This window comes from Haliotis asinina, chromosome 3 (assembly GCF_037392515.1).
Source record: "Haliotis asinina isolate JCU_RB_2024 chromosome 3, JCU_Hal_asi_v2, whole genome shotgun sequence".
NCBI lineage: Eukaryota > Metazoa > Mollusca > Gastropoda > Lepetellida > Haliotidae > Haliotis > Haliotis asinina.
In genome coordinates, this window is record NC_090282.1 from 27,101,918 (window position 1) to 27,119,993 (window position 18,076).

Below are 18,076 nucleotides of genomic sequence, written 5' to 3' on the forward strand. Positions count from 1 at the left end.
AGATTTGCAGTGACCTTTCCTACAGTTAAACGAAACTTTCTGCATAATCAATCAAACAAACAAACAAACATGGCGTGTATGTTTAGAAACTGTCAAGTTGTGTTGATGAGATTTCAATAAAAGGTCTTATTTCTTGCTATGTGAGGAAAATATTGTGCTTTTTAATCTCGGAGTCATAAAAACATTAAACTCAATATTTGTATCAGTTTTACGATAATAAGTACAGCAAATAATGCTATTTTTTGCTCACCACCCTTCAAACTGCTTGTTTGTGCATCAAGTCACAAATATGTTTTTACTTACAACATTTGGAAAATTTCTGCTTGAATTCTTTATGATGACTATTGCAAGATAGTCAAATCTGATTTCAAATGTCAGCGACATTGAGAAACCTTATTATCTCAGTTACATCAAATTTGGTAGGTCTTTTTTCAGTACTGGATCTCAGCACATATCTCCATATGTTACAATATTTATCATCTTGACCCTGATTTGATCTTTATGTTTGAATCATGTCTGTAATTTCCTTCCAAACGTATATGGATTGGTAGACTTCACCCCTACTGAAATTGCCTGACTGAAGAAGCTGACAGTTAGTATTATGTCCACTTAGATCATGCCTATTTAATTATGGTATGAGTATTTGCTTATTGTCAGCAGTATTTATGCTGGCAGTGTTTGAATGTGTTGTGTCAGCAACGTTTGTTTTGATTTTATTCTAAATACTTAAAGTATTCATGTAAGCACTGTGGCTCCATTTTCTATTTCAATAAGGGGGTGAGTGAGTTTAGTTTTATGCTGCACTCAGCAATATTTCAACTATGTGGTGGCAGTCTGTAAATAATCGAGTCTTGGCCAGACAATCCAGGGATCAACAGAATGAGCGTCGATCTGCACAATTGGGAACCGATGACATGTGTCAACCAAGTCAGCTAACCTGACCACCCAATCCCGTTAGTAGCCTCTTACAATAAGCATAGTCCCCTTTTATGGCATGCATGGGTTGCTGAAGGGCTGTTCTACCCCGGACCTTCACAGGTCTCAATAAGGGGATGATTGGGTAGCATAGTGGTTAAAGTGTTTCCTTGTCATGCCAAAGACCTGGGTACCTGGCTTCAATTCCCTATGGGTACAATGTGTGAAGTCCATTTCCAGTGTCCTCTGTTGTGACAATGCTCAAATATTGCTAAAATGGTACAAAGCTAAACTCACTCACAGACTATTTCAGTATTTCGAGAGCCAAAAAGTTCCTATATCAGATTGTATCATTTATCTTGCTATCAATTCCTTTTGACCAAATAACAACCAAACATATGTGACAATAGTACATGTTATTGAAATATCATTATTTTGGAAAGCAGATTTTTAATTGACATATTTTTACTAAAATTACATGGTTAACCTTGCCGACCTTGTCTCTTTGTGTGAGTAACCAGCTGTCCCACAATCCCACTGTGATACTGTATGCACTTGTCAACATCTCGAGTTTTATGAAATATTAGATAATAGGTACTATGAAGTTTGACTGATTCATTTTTTTTTCTTGTCAACTAAAAATGTCACCATCTGTTGTCATGGAGGCAAATTGAATATAGAATGTCAGTGCAGAAGTATACCCAGTTTTGACTTTCCTCAAAAACAGATCAATTTGGTAAAAAGGCTAAACAAGTCAAAATCACTTAAATGGACCTCTCAGAGAATCGATAATATTGTTGGATTTAGTTTCCCCCAAAGACTCCTACTCTAAATCTTAGTCTAAAAAAATTCAACACACACTTCTGTCAAAAGTGCTAATTTTGGTGAAATAAGTGTTGGATGGTTACTTCTGAACATGTATCAGAAGTGATAAGAAATCCCACCCCATTATAGACAGTTCTGTTATGATGTTGTAGACAGTAATTCTGAACAGCATGTAGAGACACAACCATAGGACTTATATGTGAACTGGTATGTGAACTACTACTCACAGTAAAAACACTTACACCTATTGTTTTTTCTGATACTTATAATAATCTAAATCTATTTTTCTTTTGGAAACACCTGGAAAAGCATCAACACACATTTATGTCACTGATATATATGACTCTCAATGTTTGTGTCATTTTGCAAATATAATCCCATGTGAGAACTATGAATTGTTCCTGATATTGTCACTGTGATATTTGTTTTGGTCTTTCTGAAAACTGAAATTATTTGCACATGTTCTTCATACTTATATTTGAAAACAGAGGTCTTGCCTTGCATTTGCTGATGTCACTGAGCAAAGAGTAATGTTTTCCCTCTTGATTCTTAAGCTGGTCATTAAAAGTCCAAGGTTACTTCATCTTAAAAAAAGGTAATAATTAAAATCTTAAAAAAAGGTAATAATTAAATCATTGATGTGTAATTGGATAAAGGGACTAACAGAATTTTCATTTTTATTACCAGTGAGTAGTCTTTTCAAATTGTCTGTGATATGTATAAGCAAAGATGTTTTGCAATGTGATATTTCCTATCTATCAACTCAATCTGTTTGGGTTCTGCTGTAGCAGTGAAAGATTTTGGTCCACTTCTGTTTAAGGAATTATAAGGCCCCAAACTGTGAATAGTTTGAGATAAACAGTTTACCATGTGTTCGCTCAAGAAACATATCAGGTGTTAAAGGTGAGCTGCGTTACCTCTGATGTCAGTCATGAGAGGAATTTAACCATACATCTGAACGTTCCAGTCTATAATGGTTAAATTCATTTAGAGTAAAACATGATCATTCCAAACCATCAATGTCAAAATCATACATCTGACATATAAACTTTCTGATGCCAGCGTGGGGCCATCTTTGTTGTAGCTTATTCAGATGAAATATGCTATCCTTGATTGACGTATCAGATCTTGTTACCTCATCCTGCCATGAATTTTGAACTTCAGTGTCTTTTCCCCTTCATTTTTACCTCCACAACATGAAAGTAACAATACATTTAGTATAGGATGTCTAGGCCCTGCTTCTGTATAGGAGATCGATCAGCCAGACGTCTCCTGTTAGTTTTCACGTAATTGTCAGTTCTGTAGACAAGGAATACAAGATAGAATTTTGGTGTTCCAGTTTCTGAAGCATCAGTATGGGTCATCCATGTTATCTTTTCCCTCAGAAGTAGGAGGAAACTTTTCAAGATATTATTCTTTTGAATTGTGGGGTGTCATGAGAGCAAGTGCAGCTTTTTCCCAATTCTTTGAAATGCAATATGGAATGTTGGTTTTGAGTGATCTCTTAACAGGATCTAATGTAAGACATTTACACCGTCTGAGTGGGCTGTTTGTCTGTAATCAGTCACTTACGTCACAGAGCTGCAAAGAGTGATCCATCTGTGGCAGAGAAAGCAGGGTTAAGGAGGTGGGTAAAGGAAAAACCATCTTTTAGCATCAGTGCTTAATGTCATGATTAACGTGAAAGACTGCATCTCATAGAAGACAGTTGTTTGGTCATGATATCAGTCACTTGTTTGTTGGTAAAATATTGATTATGGGCTACATTTATCTGGAATATATGCCCATTTTTTAATTTAAAAAAATAAACAAAAACAAACTTCATGTTTGTCAGTTCAAGTTTTCGTCTGAGATGATTTGGCCATAACCTGTCATGTTTGTGTACCTATCCCCATTTCTTCCTCAAACATCTTTCCTTGTACCTCATGCCTAGCTCACCATGGGAACAGATAATTATTTCCCCTGGTACCAATGGCTTATCTCCCCTTGTATCCAGTGACTGTCACCATTATTACCCTTTCCTTGTGTCACTTGTAGTGACTGAGTGAGTACTGATTTACACCGCCTTCGGCAATATTCCATCATTATCCAGAAATAGGTTTCAGATGTATCCATGTTGAGGAATCGAACAGGACCTTTGATGTGACACGCCAATGCTTTAACCACTGGGCTATCCCAACGGCCTTTCTCTCACTTTCAGGAATTGTCTTCCTGAATTCCTGTTTAAATGTAAGGATATGGTCATTTCAAGACCCAAACTACAAAGGTGAACAATGTAATTAAAACTACACCATTCAGGAATTGTGCAACAAGTTCAATATTATTTGACTTTCCGCACTGAACTAATGTGGAGACATGGATCTTGTTTGTTTGACTAGTTGCGGTCATGTGTCTGTGAATGATGTGTTCTTGACAACTACTCTCAGCTCTTCAATCTGGGAAGCACTGAATTGACTTACAGAGTCTCACTTATCTAGACACCGAACCATCTGACTGAAAGAACTTGAAATTAGCTACGTTACGAAGAAGTCTAGTAAATCAGTATATGTCCAATCAATTACTTTCTCCAACTTTGAAGTTACTTTTGTCCAATTGTCCAGTCGTGCGCAACTCCTGGTTTAATGAACATTGGGAATTCTATTGTAGAAATATGCCTTTGAGGGAATTTCGAAGTTTCTCATCGAAAACAGACAATGTCATTTAGTAATCTGTTACAAAGGCTGATGTTTAATGAAGTTTGTTTGTAATGAGTTTAGTATAGCTGTAGTTTGTCTACACAATTTAAGTCGTGAATGAACTAATTATTTGATTTTCATCTAAACTTTTTCAAAGTAAAGGGATGTACATTTAATTGTATCGAATTCTACAATCTGTTGGAAGATACAAGTTTGGGAAGTTGTAATTGTATTGTGTTCACATTGTATTGTTCACCTTACATTGTATTGCTTCTATTACCTTAGTGCATCAGACTGCATGGGTGGATGTGATGTGAATGATTCATGGCCACAAAGGAGGAATTTTGTGTCCTGTATACCGTTGAAATATGTTCTCTGTCAGCAGACAAGTCATATATTGTTTTTAAAAGAAACTGGTTTTTTTCACTTTGGGGGTTTTATATCATAAAGATATGGCATAGTTGGGTGACATAAAGCTGAAAGATGTAGTTAAGCCACTTTTTGTATGAATTATCTGCCAGCGAATCCTTCCCAGAAATGATTTTTTTACATAACTTTTATTGAACTCCAGTCAGAATAGTATAATTATTTCACAAATTTCCTAAAAACGTGTGCAAATATCCTTTATCCTGTGGGAGGATATATTTAATCAACATTTTCTTCAGTATTTTTTATATATATCATGATATATTCATACCATCTTGAGATCTGCTTTCTGTTAAAATCATTTTATGTATAAATATTCCTTATTCATTCTGAAAGTTTTCTAAAGCTGGGTCTGATCTCACTGACGTGCAAACAATCACTTCTAGTTTCTGATAGATTATGAAATGCTAGAGTTTTTTGGATGGCAATAGTTTCTAGAATCAAAAACAAGTTTGACAGATGGTCTGAAGTGTGTGTGGATTTGAGGATGGCTGAGTCTTCAAGGAATTGAAATTGGAATTATTGACAGTATTTTATGTAATAAAACTTCAATGATACGGATTAACTTTGTATTATAAAACACATGCATGATGTCATGATTTAGACAGCCACAGCATTTGTATGGAATGTTAAGAAATTAGAGTTCAGTGACTTTGTCATTAGCTCACTGGAATGAACATGATGAGGTTGCATGTCTGGTAATAGCCTAAATCAGTGCAGTGTTTCAATAACTTGCATATAGGCGATGCAATCTTGTCAGAATTCATCAATATTGTTTTAAAACTGTAAATCATCTTGAGGCAGCAGGCGTGTAACAAGTTTAGCTTCATATTAGCAAATGATACAGAATGCGTCATGTCGTCTTCAGTTCTGGATTAAAGAATTATTTGTCTTCGGTACAACTTGTGACGTCTTAAACATGTATGTCCTGGTGTCATGTTATTCTTATGTTGGTGTGTCTGAATTTGAATAATATTGTACCCAAACTTTGATTTTTTATTATATCTGTCACTGATTTAGACAGGCATACTTTTGATAAGTGTCATTTTATACTCTAAAACAAATTCATTGATTTTTTCACGTAATTGTTACCATGGACACAACCGCCAATGTCCAAGAATTGTTTTGTGCACAAAATGTTACTGAATGTTTTGACACAACACGCAGGTGCGTGACCATTGAGCTGTTATAAAATGAACAGATTTGCATACTGATCTAAAAACAAATGTAACTGATTTCAAAATTAATCCTTTAATTTGCTGTTAGAGCAATGAAAATAAAACATGATTGAGCCGTGTTAATCCATATTAGCCCAGACACATGACTGAGCAATGACACCTCTATTGTTTTTGTGCTGTTGCCTTATCTGAATAGAGTAAATGATATATCTGTATTATCGCATGTTTTTATTCTCGGGTCATGAAGTCTGACGCGAAGTTCATGAAAGGTAGACAGTCGCAAAAATTTGGCTGTTTACAGTATTTCTGGGAAGAGATTTTTAAGTGTATTTATTTAGGAGATACCTCAGTCACTGATACACAGAGGTAGTTTTAATAATTTAACTTGAAACTGTTTTATTACATCGTTCTTTATATAATATGTAGTTAATATGTTTTTACATGTGATTAATAGGATTTGTGAACATACTTCACTGTATTCAGTTCAGGGTGAAACAGCCTTTACATTGCAAATTGAATTTTGACAACACATTTTAAAAATGTAATCATTGTCAAACTCATGTTTACACACATCAAACATATGTGTGAAACTTTTGTGTCTTTAGAGTGCCATGTTATATCACATGACATGTGTTGCTGTGATTGGTTGATTCTGAACAACTGGAGTTTGACAACACTTCACACATCAAACTCGAGTTTGACAACACTGAAAGTTTGATGGAAAGGTCAGTGAGAATACAGATTGATTCTATTTTTTTACAACAGTTTGAGAACTCTGAAATTGGTGTTGTTAGTGAGTTGTTGGAATGTTCACACTCTCAAACATGAATTTAACAACATGTTTTGTCAAACAAAATTTTGTCATTTGAGGGCTGCTTAAGTGTTATGCTGTTTTCTCACAGGCTGTATCTCAATTTGCAGAGTTGCTTCCCTTTGTTGATGGGACCTGCTGGTCACTCACTCACTGCCACTCCCTTACACCTGCACTAATCCACCCACTCACCCACCTTCTCATGCACCCATCCACCCACTCACTCTCTCATGCACTCATCCACCCACCCACCAACTCTTTCATGCACCCATCCATCCACTAACTCACTCTCTCATGCACCCATACACCCACTCACCCACTCTCTCATGCACCCACTCAACCACTCTCATGCATGCACCCATCCACCCACTCACCCACTCTCTCATGCACCCATCCATCTGCTCACCCACTCTCTCATGCACCCATCCACCCACTCAACTACTCTCTCATGTACCCATCCACCTTCTTACTTACTCACTCCTGCACCAATCCACCCACTTGCCCACTCTCTTATGCACAGTCAATGATAAAACTTTTGGACTTGCCCACAATATATAACCTTCCTTCTGGGACATCAAACCACTTCAGATTCCACATAATGATAAGATCACTTTGTGGAACACACACCAGTTAATGACCTCATAGAAAGTTTGAAGTATCACTCCACGAAAAGTGAGTCATTTAGCATGTGTGTTTTAACTGTTAAATCTAACACCTATGAGGGCTGAATCAGTGTTTCTTTGGACTACAGAACATGTTCTGCAAACACTTTCAGAGTTGAACAAAGGTTGTGATCCACCCTGTTTATGTACACTTTAGTAGTAGACGGCAGGTATCTGAATTACGTCTGATTGAAGCAGCAGGATTTTTTCCAATGTTAATGCGTGAATGGTGTAAACATCACGATGAAGACATCATGGTGAATTACCTGACTCACTCTTTTCCCTGTGTCAAGGAAAGATGCACAAAAGAATTTTTACTTGTAAGATAGCATTTATCTCAGCAGCATTGTACGCTTCAAAACATTTGTGAATCCTATACAGCAAATGATTTAGGTATGATGTAGCAAAATAGTTGTCAGATGAGGACAAAGGCAAAACATTATGCATGTGTTGGGAGTTTCCCCTAATGCAGTGTCACTGGTTGGCGTCTGGAATTTGTGATGGCGTGTCATTCTGAATGAAGGAAAGAATGAATGTTGTTTCATGCTGCAGGAGTCAGAATTCTCGCATTATTGTAACAGAAAGTTTGGGAAGTCTGAACCACTCATTTGGAGGAGTGAGCGAGCTGAGGTTTATGCTGCTTTTAGCAATATTCCAGTGGTATCACTGCAAGATACACCAGAAATAGGCTTCACACATTGTGCCCATGTCAGGATTCAAACTTGGGTGTTCCACATGAAGAGCAAAAGCCTTATCCATTAGACTACCCCACTGACCCACCAGGAAGATATGAGGTACTGCTTTGGAGTGACCAGAATCAGAGCAAGAAAGTATGTTGGAAATCGAACCTGGACATTAGGCAAGATGAGTGAATACTTTAATCAATGGGCCAACCCATCTTGAAGAGGAAGAGCAGCTAGCTGAACCATCTGGGCACAGGACACACAAGACATCAAGCCTCACAATCAGATTCAAGATGGCTTTTGTAGCCAGTATGGGGTTAATGTAAGCGATACTCACTGACACGAAACTGGTCATGCTCAGTGGGAACATGGTAGTACGATACATGATATCTGATAGGTATGTAACACTCAAGCATATCCTCAACCTTCCAGTTTGTCTGTATGTTTCCAGATAATAAAGTTTATGTTCATGCTTGAGGACAGACAGGTACAAAATGAGGTTAGCTTGTAAAGGAGTTCAGCTAATACTGTTACAGCAGGGAAGCACTTGTATGTTCTGTCAGATGAATATCCTAGACTAAGACTGAGGCTCTAAATAATTTTTAGAGTCACAAATAAACCAATTTTAGATGAAAAGGAGGTCCAGTAACACTGGAGATTCCAAACCTGAAGAAATCTAGACTTGCTTCATTTAGGGCTTTAGCATTTCAGGGACAGCTTGGTAGTAGGAAATATAATGTGTTGTAGGGAAGATAAGACCAGACTACAAACAGGGCTTGGCAGTAGGGAAAATAATGTGATTGAGGGAAGGTGGAGACAGACTACAAACAGGGCTTGGCAGTAGGGAAAATAATGTGGTTGAGGGAAGGGGGGACAGACTACAAACAGGGCTTGGCAGTAGGGAAAATAATGTGGTTGAGGGAAGGGGGAGACAGACTACAAACAGGGCTTGGCAGTAGGGAAAATAATGTGATTGAGCGAAGGTGGAGACAGGCTACAAACAGGGCTTGGCAGTAGGGAAAATAATGTGATTGAGGGAAGGTGGAGACAGACTACAAACAGGGCTTGGCAGTAGGGAAAATAATGTGGTTGAGGGAAGGGGGAGACAGACTACAAACAGGGCTTGGCAGTAGGGAAAATAATGTGGTTGAGGGAAGGTGGAGACAGACTACAAACAGGGCTCGGCAGTAGGGAAAATAATGTGGTTGAGGGAAGGTGGAGACAGACTACAAACAGGGCTTGGCAGTAGGGAAAATAATGTGGTTGAGGGAAGGGGAGACAGACTACAAACAGGGCTTGGCAGTAGGGAAAATAATGTGGTTGAGGGAAGGTGGAGACAGACTACAAACAGGGCTTGGCAGTAGGGAAAATAATGTGATTGAGCGAAGGGGGGGACAGACTGCAAAGAGGACTAAATGGCAGTAGGGAAATTAATGTGGATGAAGGAAGGGGAGACAGACGTTCATTCTCCCAGCTTGTTGTATCAACCAGGCAGACATTTTGACCAGGTTGTGGTATAGGTCTGATTTTGTTCTGTGTATACCTTACAGATAACCAGGTATCAGAAAAATGAGGATTAAACTCATCCAAGTATTGCCTTCAGATGTGCCAATGGCCTGCCCTTGTATCTTAAAATACCACACTTCTTGTCATCAACTTTCCATGGTGTATGCTTAGTGTGTGACTTGTTAAAAAACATGGTATTGTCTCCCCTCACTCCAAGGTCAGTGTGAACTCATGACCTATGAAATGCCCACATGAAGGTAACTGTATGAGCATAGCCACCAATTTGCACTTATGATCTAATATATTAGGTGCCACAACCTAATGCACAGAAATATTTCCATCTAAATATTTATGGCAATGGTGTTAAAATAGTACACAACTCCTTATCAAGTTAGTAATGAAATTTGGGGGCACTGGAGTATCCTTGTGGTTGCTTTTACGTTGCTTGACATGTCGGACACGTGTGATCCCCAATATTGTACAAGGTACATAGTCAGTGTCTTTCATAATATTGTGTGAATAGTGCTGAAGGTCATGCAGAAACAAAATAAGTCAGTCACGCAGTGACTGAGTGGTAGGTGTTAATAGTAAGTGTAGGTGTCAGTACTAAGTGAAGGTGTTGACATTAAATGGCAGGTGTTCATAGGAAGTGCAGGTGTCGGGACTAAGTGAAGGTGTTGACATTAAGTGGTAGGTGTTGATAGTAAGTGTAGGTGTCCGTACTAAGTGGAGGAGTCGACATGAAGTAGGTGTTGATTGTTTGTGAAAAATGTGTTGTTGCCGATTGATATGCATAAATGTCATAATGTACATATGTGTTCATTGTATCCTATACAATCTGAGTTAATGTGTAATAAATAAGGCTTACACACAGGTCTTCTACCACACATGATACCTGAAGCTGTTGAAAGGTCATCCTTTTTGTAACCCTACTTGCAAAACACTTGTCAGCGTAGTTAGTTGACTGTTAAACTGCAGTGTGGAAGCACAGTAGGATAACACCATAGAATCAGGATTAGTCATGACTGCATAGCTAAACTGAAGTATATTGCCATATAAAAGCAGTAGTCTTAAACACAACATAAACCTGTTATCTCACCTTACCTCACCCTGACCCTCACCTCACCCTGACCCTCACCTCACCCTCAACCTCACCCTCAACCTCACCCTCACCCTCACCCTCACCTCAACCGTACCGTATTCAGTTCATATGTATTTAAGCATCATCAGTCAACACAACAGGCATACTAATTATCTAAGACACCCCAACAATTTTGCATGTGTATAGAAATATATTAATGTATAAATTAATTTAAGTTTGCTTAGGATCATTTTTTTTTCATACTGAATGCTTTGATTTTCTATGTGGCTTTGGAAAAATGCCTACATACATGCCCTATGGCTCTTTATGAAATAATCACACAGGAATTGAATGTTCATCAGATATGGTGCTGAAGGAAAAGACTGCCACAGTGCATGGAAGCAGGCAGACATGATTCCTGAATCTTATTGAAGATGCTCCAGCGATGCCCACTGTGGCCTGCTGGTGGCAATTTTCCTTGCCATGCATCCCCATACACAGCTTGGCTAATGCATATGTATACAAATCGTCCCTCATGTGACTCGTCTGTGGATTCTCCCTTACATGTTAGTGTGGCAGGTTCAATATGCTGCAAGTCTCAAGTGAGTAATAAGAGTACATTGAAATCGTGATAGGGTGACAAGCTATCTTTTCAGGAGCTGGCCAAATACACTTTACTTGTTGATTCAGAGCTGAGTTACGTTTTCTTGATAGATGAATTACCCAAGTGATTGTTGGTCGCGTGAGTGTGATTGCGGTTTTGTCTTTTGATCCGATTTTCATCAATTTGAGTTACGCTATTGCTACTTATGACTCGTGTTATCTGCAGCAGTTGGCTACTTTGTTTGATGTGTGATGTTTTGAAATGTAATACTACTTGTTCTCGTAAGGTTGATAAACTTCTGGCAAAAACTTTGCCCTGAGATTTTTGTCTTGTCTGAGGTAATGTTCTGCCCTGTTTGTCACGTTGTGGAGTCTATTGCAGTGAAACCAGCCTCTCAGAAACTTGGCCAATAAAACTTTTCACATCTACAGCAAGATCCTAATTTTGAAGAGGTTCGAATCTGGTTTTCAATATGGCTGCCTCTCTTAACTCGGACCACACATGTTTGGTTCTCTGATATTGTTTTTTTTTTCAAGTCATATAAACTGTACTTTTGGTTTTAAGAATCATCAGATCTACAAAATCATTCTCTGTGGTAGGCTCATAGTTGATTCTTGCAGATTTATCACCAGTGTTAGTTAGTTAGTTAGTGTAGTAAGTTAGTTCTTTCATGTTTGTTAGTCTTTTGTCCTCACAAGTGGTGTTCCCATGATTGACAATAATTGAAAATCAATCAAAAGAATATTAAAAAATCATTATCAAATGTATAAAAATTATTTTCAGTTACTGAGAATTTTGTTGTTTTAGTATAACAGATTTGAATGAAGTAAACTAAGCATCAAATCTGACGAATGTTCACAAACATGCACTCAACACTAGTACCCACAATGATTTCAGAAAATATTAGTCACAGGTGCAGCAACATTTGTTATGAGACACAGACATCAAATTGTCACAGTCACATACAGCAACATTTGTTATGAGACACAGACATCAAATTGTCACAGTCACATGCAGCAACATTTGTTTTGAGACACAGACATCAAACTGAGTCATAACTTACAAGCATCCACACCTATACATCTATTGGCTTACTAGAAGTTCATCTATAATTTAGAATAACATTGGTATCAAATTTGAATTAAATGTCTAATTTTGATGTGTTACATGTTATTGCCTGTTTTGCGATTGAAAATTCCTGTTTCAGTGACAGTATGTGATCTGAAAATCATGGTTTTGTGTAATTGTTTGGCTACAAAGTACTGAGAACCTGTTTGTATCATGAATATACACTGGCTGATACATAACGATTATTATGAACAAAGGTATCATACAACTTACATGAAATAAGTGTGGAATGATGGAATTTTGTATTGCCTAAGCAAGAACCAGACCCTGGGCAATATGAAATCTCACGTCACTTTCTGTTGTGTGACACACTTGCTTGTGTATTAATCTCTATTTCTGCTGTATGGGACTTGTCATATATTCCATATGAAAATGTCATTATGAAAATTCAACATTAATTTCCCCAGTACTTGCTTATGTGCTTGAATTGGTAAATGTATCACTACATTCAACTAGCTAACAGGTGTTCACACAGCATGTGGAAATGTTTAATATTTCTCTCTGGGATTTCTTTATCCACTTTATTTCCCACCTTGACGGCAGGAAAAAAAGTGTTTCCAATTTCAAATAAGGATTAGTACTTTCTATGCCTGTCTTCATAACTCATATGATTAAGGAATAAGTAAGTTAATGTATACTAAAATCATATGTATCAAACATTTAATTTTTCAGAAAAAAAAATGTCAATGGTTTGATATCAAGTTGCCAGTGTTAAAATTGACAGTTCTAGGACACATGTCAGATTATCCCAGTTCTGTTCGCTGTAACTTGTCTGATGTTAACTTGATTTAACTCCACTACAAACATTCTGATATTCTAGTAGGAGACATCCTTGGTACTATGTCTCAAGCAGAAATATTTCGGGGCTGGCCTTGAGTCTGCCTGCTAAATTCTGTCATGACATGTTTCATAAGTGAACTAATTCTTTGTTTAATTCACCTTGACTCAACCAAAGTATTGAAAGTGTTACTCATAGATACCATATTTACTGCAAGAATCAACTCAAATATTTAGGATATTGTCAAAAGGAGGCACTACTTAACTTTGATTTCACAAACTACTGGTCAAGACTTGATTATTTACAGACTACTGCAATACAGATAGAATATTGCTTAGTGGGTTAAACATATTTATTTCATGAAACAAAGCAACGACAGGACTTCATTGGTCAACAAGCTGAAGAGAACTTATGTGAAGACCGCTCCAATGTACATACGTACATATATATATATAAAGGCTTGTTATAATTACAGATTGTAGTATATGGTTTGCTCAGATAAATCGCCTAGTTTCAGTTAAAAATAGATGGCCTGATTTCAGTATATTTGATTGAGTTTGTGGATTGAAGGAGGACGTTGCGTATAGGATTGTTTTCAGTGAAAAGCCATTGCTAAGTGTGGCATTGGACAATGAAGAGACAAAACAAAAGTGACCAGTGCAATGAAACATGAGGAAATAATTTGCCTCTTCTATTTTCTGTAAGTCAAATTGACCACTCAGTGTTTCTTCAGTGTTCTTCAGAATGTTCTGAATCACTATCAGATGGTGATAACACCATGTTTTCACAAAATCCCACTGGGGCACCTGTCATAAACACTTGGAAAGGCAAGTTAATTGCTCAGCTGAAGACATTGTAAAGATCAAACTAGAGAGTAGTGTCCAACACTAGAGAGTAGTGTCCAACACTAGAGAGTAGTGTCCAACACTAGAGAGTAGTGTCCAACATTGTTTTGTTGCTTTTGTGTCAGCTTGGAAATTTTCTTAAGGTGACTACCATCAAATGTCTCTGTAGACTAAGGACTTGAATGTGGTTGCAAACCCATTCTGAGCAAGGATCAAATGACACACTTACATTTGAGGAACTATCTTGTTCAAATGTGTCATTAAAGTTGGAGCCACCTCAGTATCTCTCAACATACAAGAAATGTTGACTACGTGTACACTGAAGTCATCTGTCTTGTCATACAGTCTTCAAGTTGGTAAAGTCATCTTTCTTGTCGTACAGTTTTGAAGTCGGTGAAGTTATCACTCTTGTCATACAGTCTTGAAGCCAGTGAAGTAATCTCTCTTGTCATACAGTCTTGAATTTGTTGAAGCCATCACTCTTGTCAAGCAGTCTTAAGGTCATTGAAGTGATCTTTCTTGTCATACAGTCTTGAAGTAATTTAATACATCACTCTTGTCATAGTCTTGAAGTTGTTGAAGCCATCACACTTGTCATACAGTCATGAAATGTGTGCTAATGTTGAAACACAATATGTATCTAATGCACATAAACTGTAGACAGTCATGTATATATTTTTAACTTAACTGGGTTTGTTTATAGTTTTTCCTTGCAGACTAATCTAGAAGTTAGTCATCATGGGAGATATGTGTGTGCAGGGGGTTCAGACGGAGTCATTAGATTATGGGATATCCATGTTGCACAGGGTCTGTGGGGTAGCCTACTGGTAAAGTGTTCACTCGTCACACCAAAGATTCGGGTTTGATTCCTCACATGGATGCAGTGTGTTAAACCAATTTCAGGTATCCCCTGCCATGATGTTGCTGGAATATTGTTAAAAGCAGCATAAAGATAAACTGACTGACTCCATGTTGAATTGGTCATTCTCTTTGGCGAACAAAAAGCCCACAGATATCACTGGCCAATATGAGCACCCCCACACACTTGCTAGAGAAGTTCCATAATCGTGAATGCACGGTTGTATTGAATGGTACCTCACCACCAAGGTGTCTGTGTCTACAAGTTCTTGAGAGCTGATGTCAGCGTGTCCTTCAGCCAGCTAATACTGACATATATCCAGTCTATTATCCATATATGTCGTGACATGCAATAAACTCTAGTCAAAACCTCCAGTAAAGCAAGAACAGAATAGAAACAAAGTGTTGATGACTGAGAAAATAATCAAATGAACGCAAGATCACATGGCCAAGTTGGCAATAAAGTTAGGCTTAATGTGTCTCCTGGGACATACTTCCTGTAGTAAAGACTTTGAAACTGCAACTATAATTGACAAGTACATAGACTCCAAATACCCTATAAACTAGCCATGTATATGAGGAAATCAGTGCTCATGTATTGTGAAAGCACATGAAAAGCCAGGTAATGAAATGTATGTCGCAAAGGGATATATTACAACTTGACTACGTGGAATGTACCCTTCGGGATTGGAAGCCCATGCTCTAATGGATTTGTTAAATGATCCACATCCCTATGGGACAGTGATTGGTCCAAGTGAGGAGTTGGAGATTCTTCAGGCTTTAAACTCTATGAATATAAATACCTCCATTACTATATGTGCTTATGGTTGTGTATATGTGAACATGCTCAGGTTCGGATTGGTCATGAGCTGCGAAAGAAGAGGTCAAAATGCAGTATTACTGTTGCTATGGTTATGTTTTGATTGTCAATTTTTGGTTGTATTAAGGTCATTAAAAAGGTTTTTGACATTTTGGATGTTAAGTTATTTTGCCCATAAATGTCCATAGTTACTTCATGACTTGAATGCCTGATTTGCACCATTTCAGTAAAAAAAAAACCGACATTGCATGCAGGTTGAAAACAGGTTGCAGGTAAAGATGTGTAAGATTCTTCATAATAAGATTTTGGTTATGTAAAACTTAATTTCTGATTTGTTTTTTCTTAATGTTGTAGAAAGTGGGGTGTAAATTCAAGTCCCTTACTGTATTTCTTTTTCATATTACAAGCTGAGCCTCCCAGCCTTGTCCATTGATTTGGAGTGGCCAGTGTATAAAGATATTGCTCAATGAAGGCAAAATACTGTATGAATAGCAGTTGTTTTATTATATCACAATGTGAAGTTCAGTTGTACAGTTTTACACTTGTTTGTCGAGGTCTAAAAATGTGTAAGTGTGCTCTATTGTTGTATGATTTAAAAGTGGTCATAGAAATAGTGTCTTGCCACTGTGGTTATTCACCAAACTATATCTGCCAATCAAACAGACTGTACAAATGATTTTGTTTTGGGGATGAGGCTGAGAATGCTTGCTTCTTATGCAACTTGTAGTTGTAGATGGAACCAGGGCAGACAAACTTTCTCTTTATTACGGACACCTGGTTTTATCACTTATTATCAGTATTTTGTGATTCATTCATTTATATTTCACCTATATTTTGCCTCATATGCCTAATGCTTCAACAGGTACCTCAGACAGGTTATTAATGTTTTATGACAACATAAAAAAACTGATGATGATGCAGATTAAAGCCTGTCTTCAGAAATGAATATTCGAAGAAATGAGGTTCCAATTGTAAAGTGTTTCTTGTCTCGGCCTTTTCTATAAAAAGTATGAAAATAGACCTACCAGATAAATATCAAGACGTTATTGCCATGTTTTTCTGCTGCAATATCCTTAGTAACAACTGAAGAAGATATTTGGGTTTATTTTCAACAGGTGTTGAAACCTTTTCTTGTGGCGTTGTCATTTGTCATTCTTGTTGACCTGATAGAAGGGACTGACTTCAGCCTTGACAGACTCCCAGTAAGCTGACTGTTTACGGTTTCGTATTTCAAAGGCAAACCCCATGAAATTGCTTGTGTGACTGTTCAAAAATATAGCTAACCTTGGAGAGGAAGTGAGGCATGTCCGATTGCATGTTTATCACCCTGAGCTTCACTAACTTTGTCAGTCATGGAATGATATCAGGAGGGGGTTGGCTTTATGAAGATGAAACGTACCCCCACTAAACCAAACACTTCAGAAAAGACTTGATGATGACTGACATATGGATACCCCTAACTGAGCAGCTTTTCAACATCGGATGAGGATGGGGAGCTGGAATATGTTTGAAGTCATAAACCACAGAATATGTTTTGAAGTCATAAACCATGTATTTGTATTTCACTTCCTCAGAAGAAGGATGACTTTTGTGATGGCTTGTTTATGATAAAACTGTAATGAATTTCAGAGTCTGATGTTGAAATACATTGAACATTTTTGCTTTATGATGCACTTTGGTTAATGTTTTGATCTTGAAGTGGATTACAAGATATCAAAAGACTGATAGATGTATCAGTCTTGTGGAATAAATGAAAAAGTATTTCGAAAATAATTTGGTATAACAACATATTTCTGTGAACTGATATAGAATTTGTTCAAAAATGAAATATTTACAAACATTTTACAAAATTGCTCTAGATAATCTTCCAAATTACTTCATGAAAATAATATGAAGAATTCTAAACCTTTTTTTAGTGAAGGTCAAGTCTGCAGCAGGACATGTTTGCCAGGAATATGATATGTTCTTGCATACATACTCATTATGGCAATACAGTTACAATACATACACGTTGTATGTATATGCAACATGTATACTTTTAAGCAATACTCCTACCCCACAGTAGGTATCAAATATTTACAACTTCTGAATCTTACTGAGAATTGTCCAACATGAATATCTAGTAATAAGGACAATAGGTTTTTGTCTATCAGTGTCAGTTGTTAGGGAAATAGTTTGATGTGATGCATTGTCATATATTTGAATATTCAACCTACTTCCTTATTCTGAAAGTCAGGTCTGTGATTGGATGCATAAAGCGTTAAATCTGCCTGCCCTGGGC

At 37.3% G+C, this 18,076-nt stretch overlaps 1 protein-coding gene across 1 annotated transcript in view; it reads left to right on the top strand.

Annotated features, from left to right (window-relative positions):
• Positions 1-18,076, top strand: part of LOC137277761 (focadhesin-like) — a 482,967-nt gene that overhangs the window by 49,707 nt on the left and 415,184 nt on the right. The window lies entirely within an intron of this gene.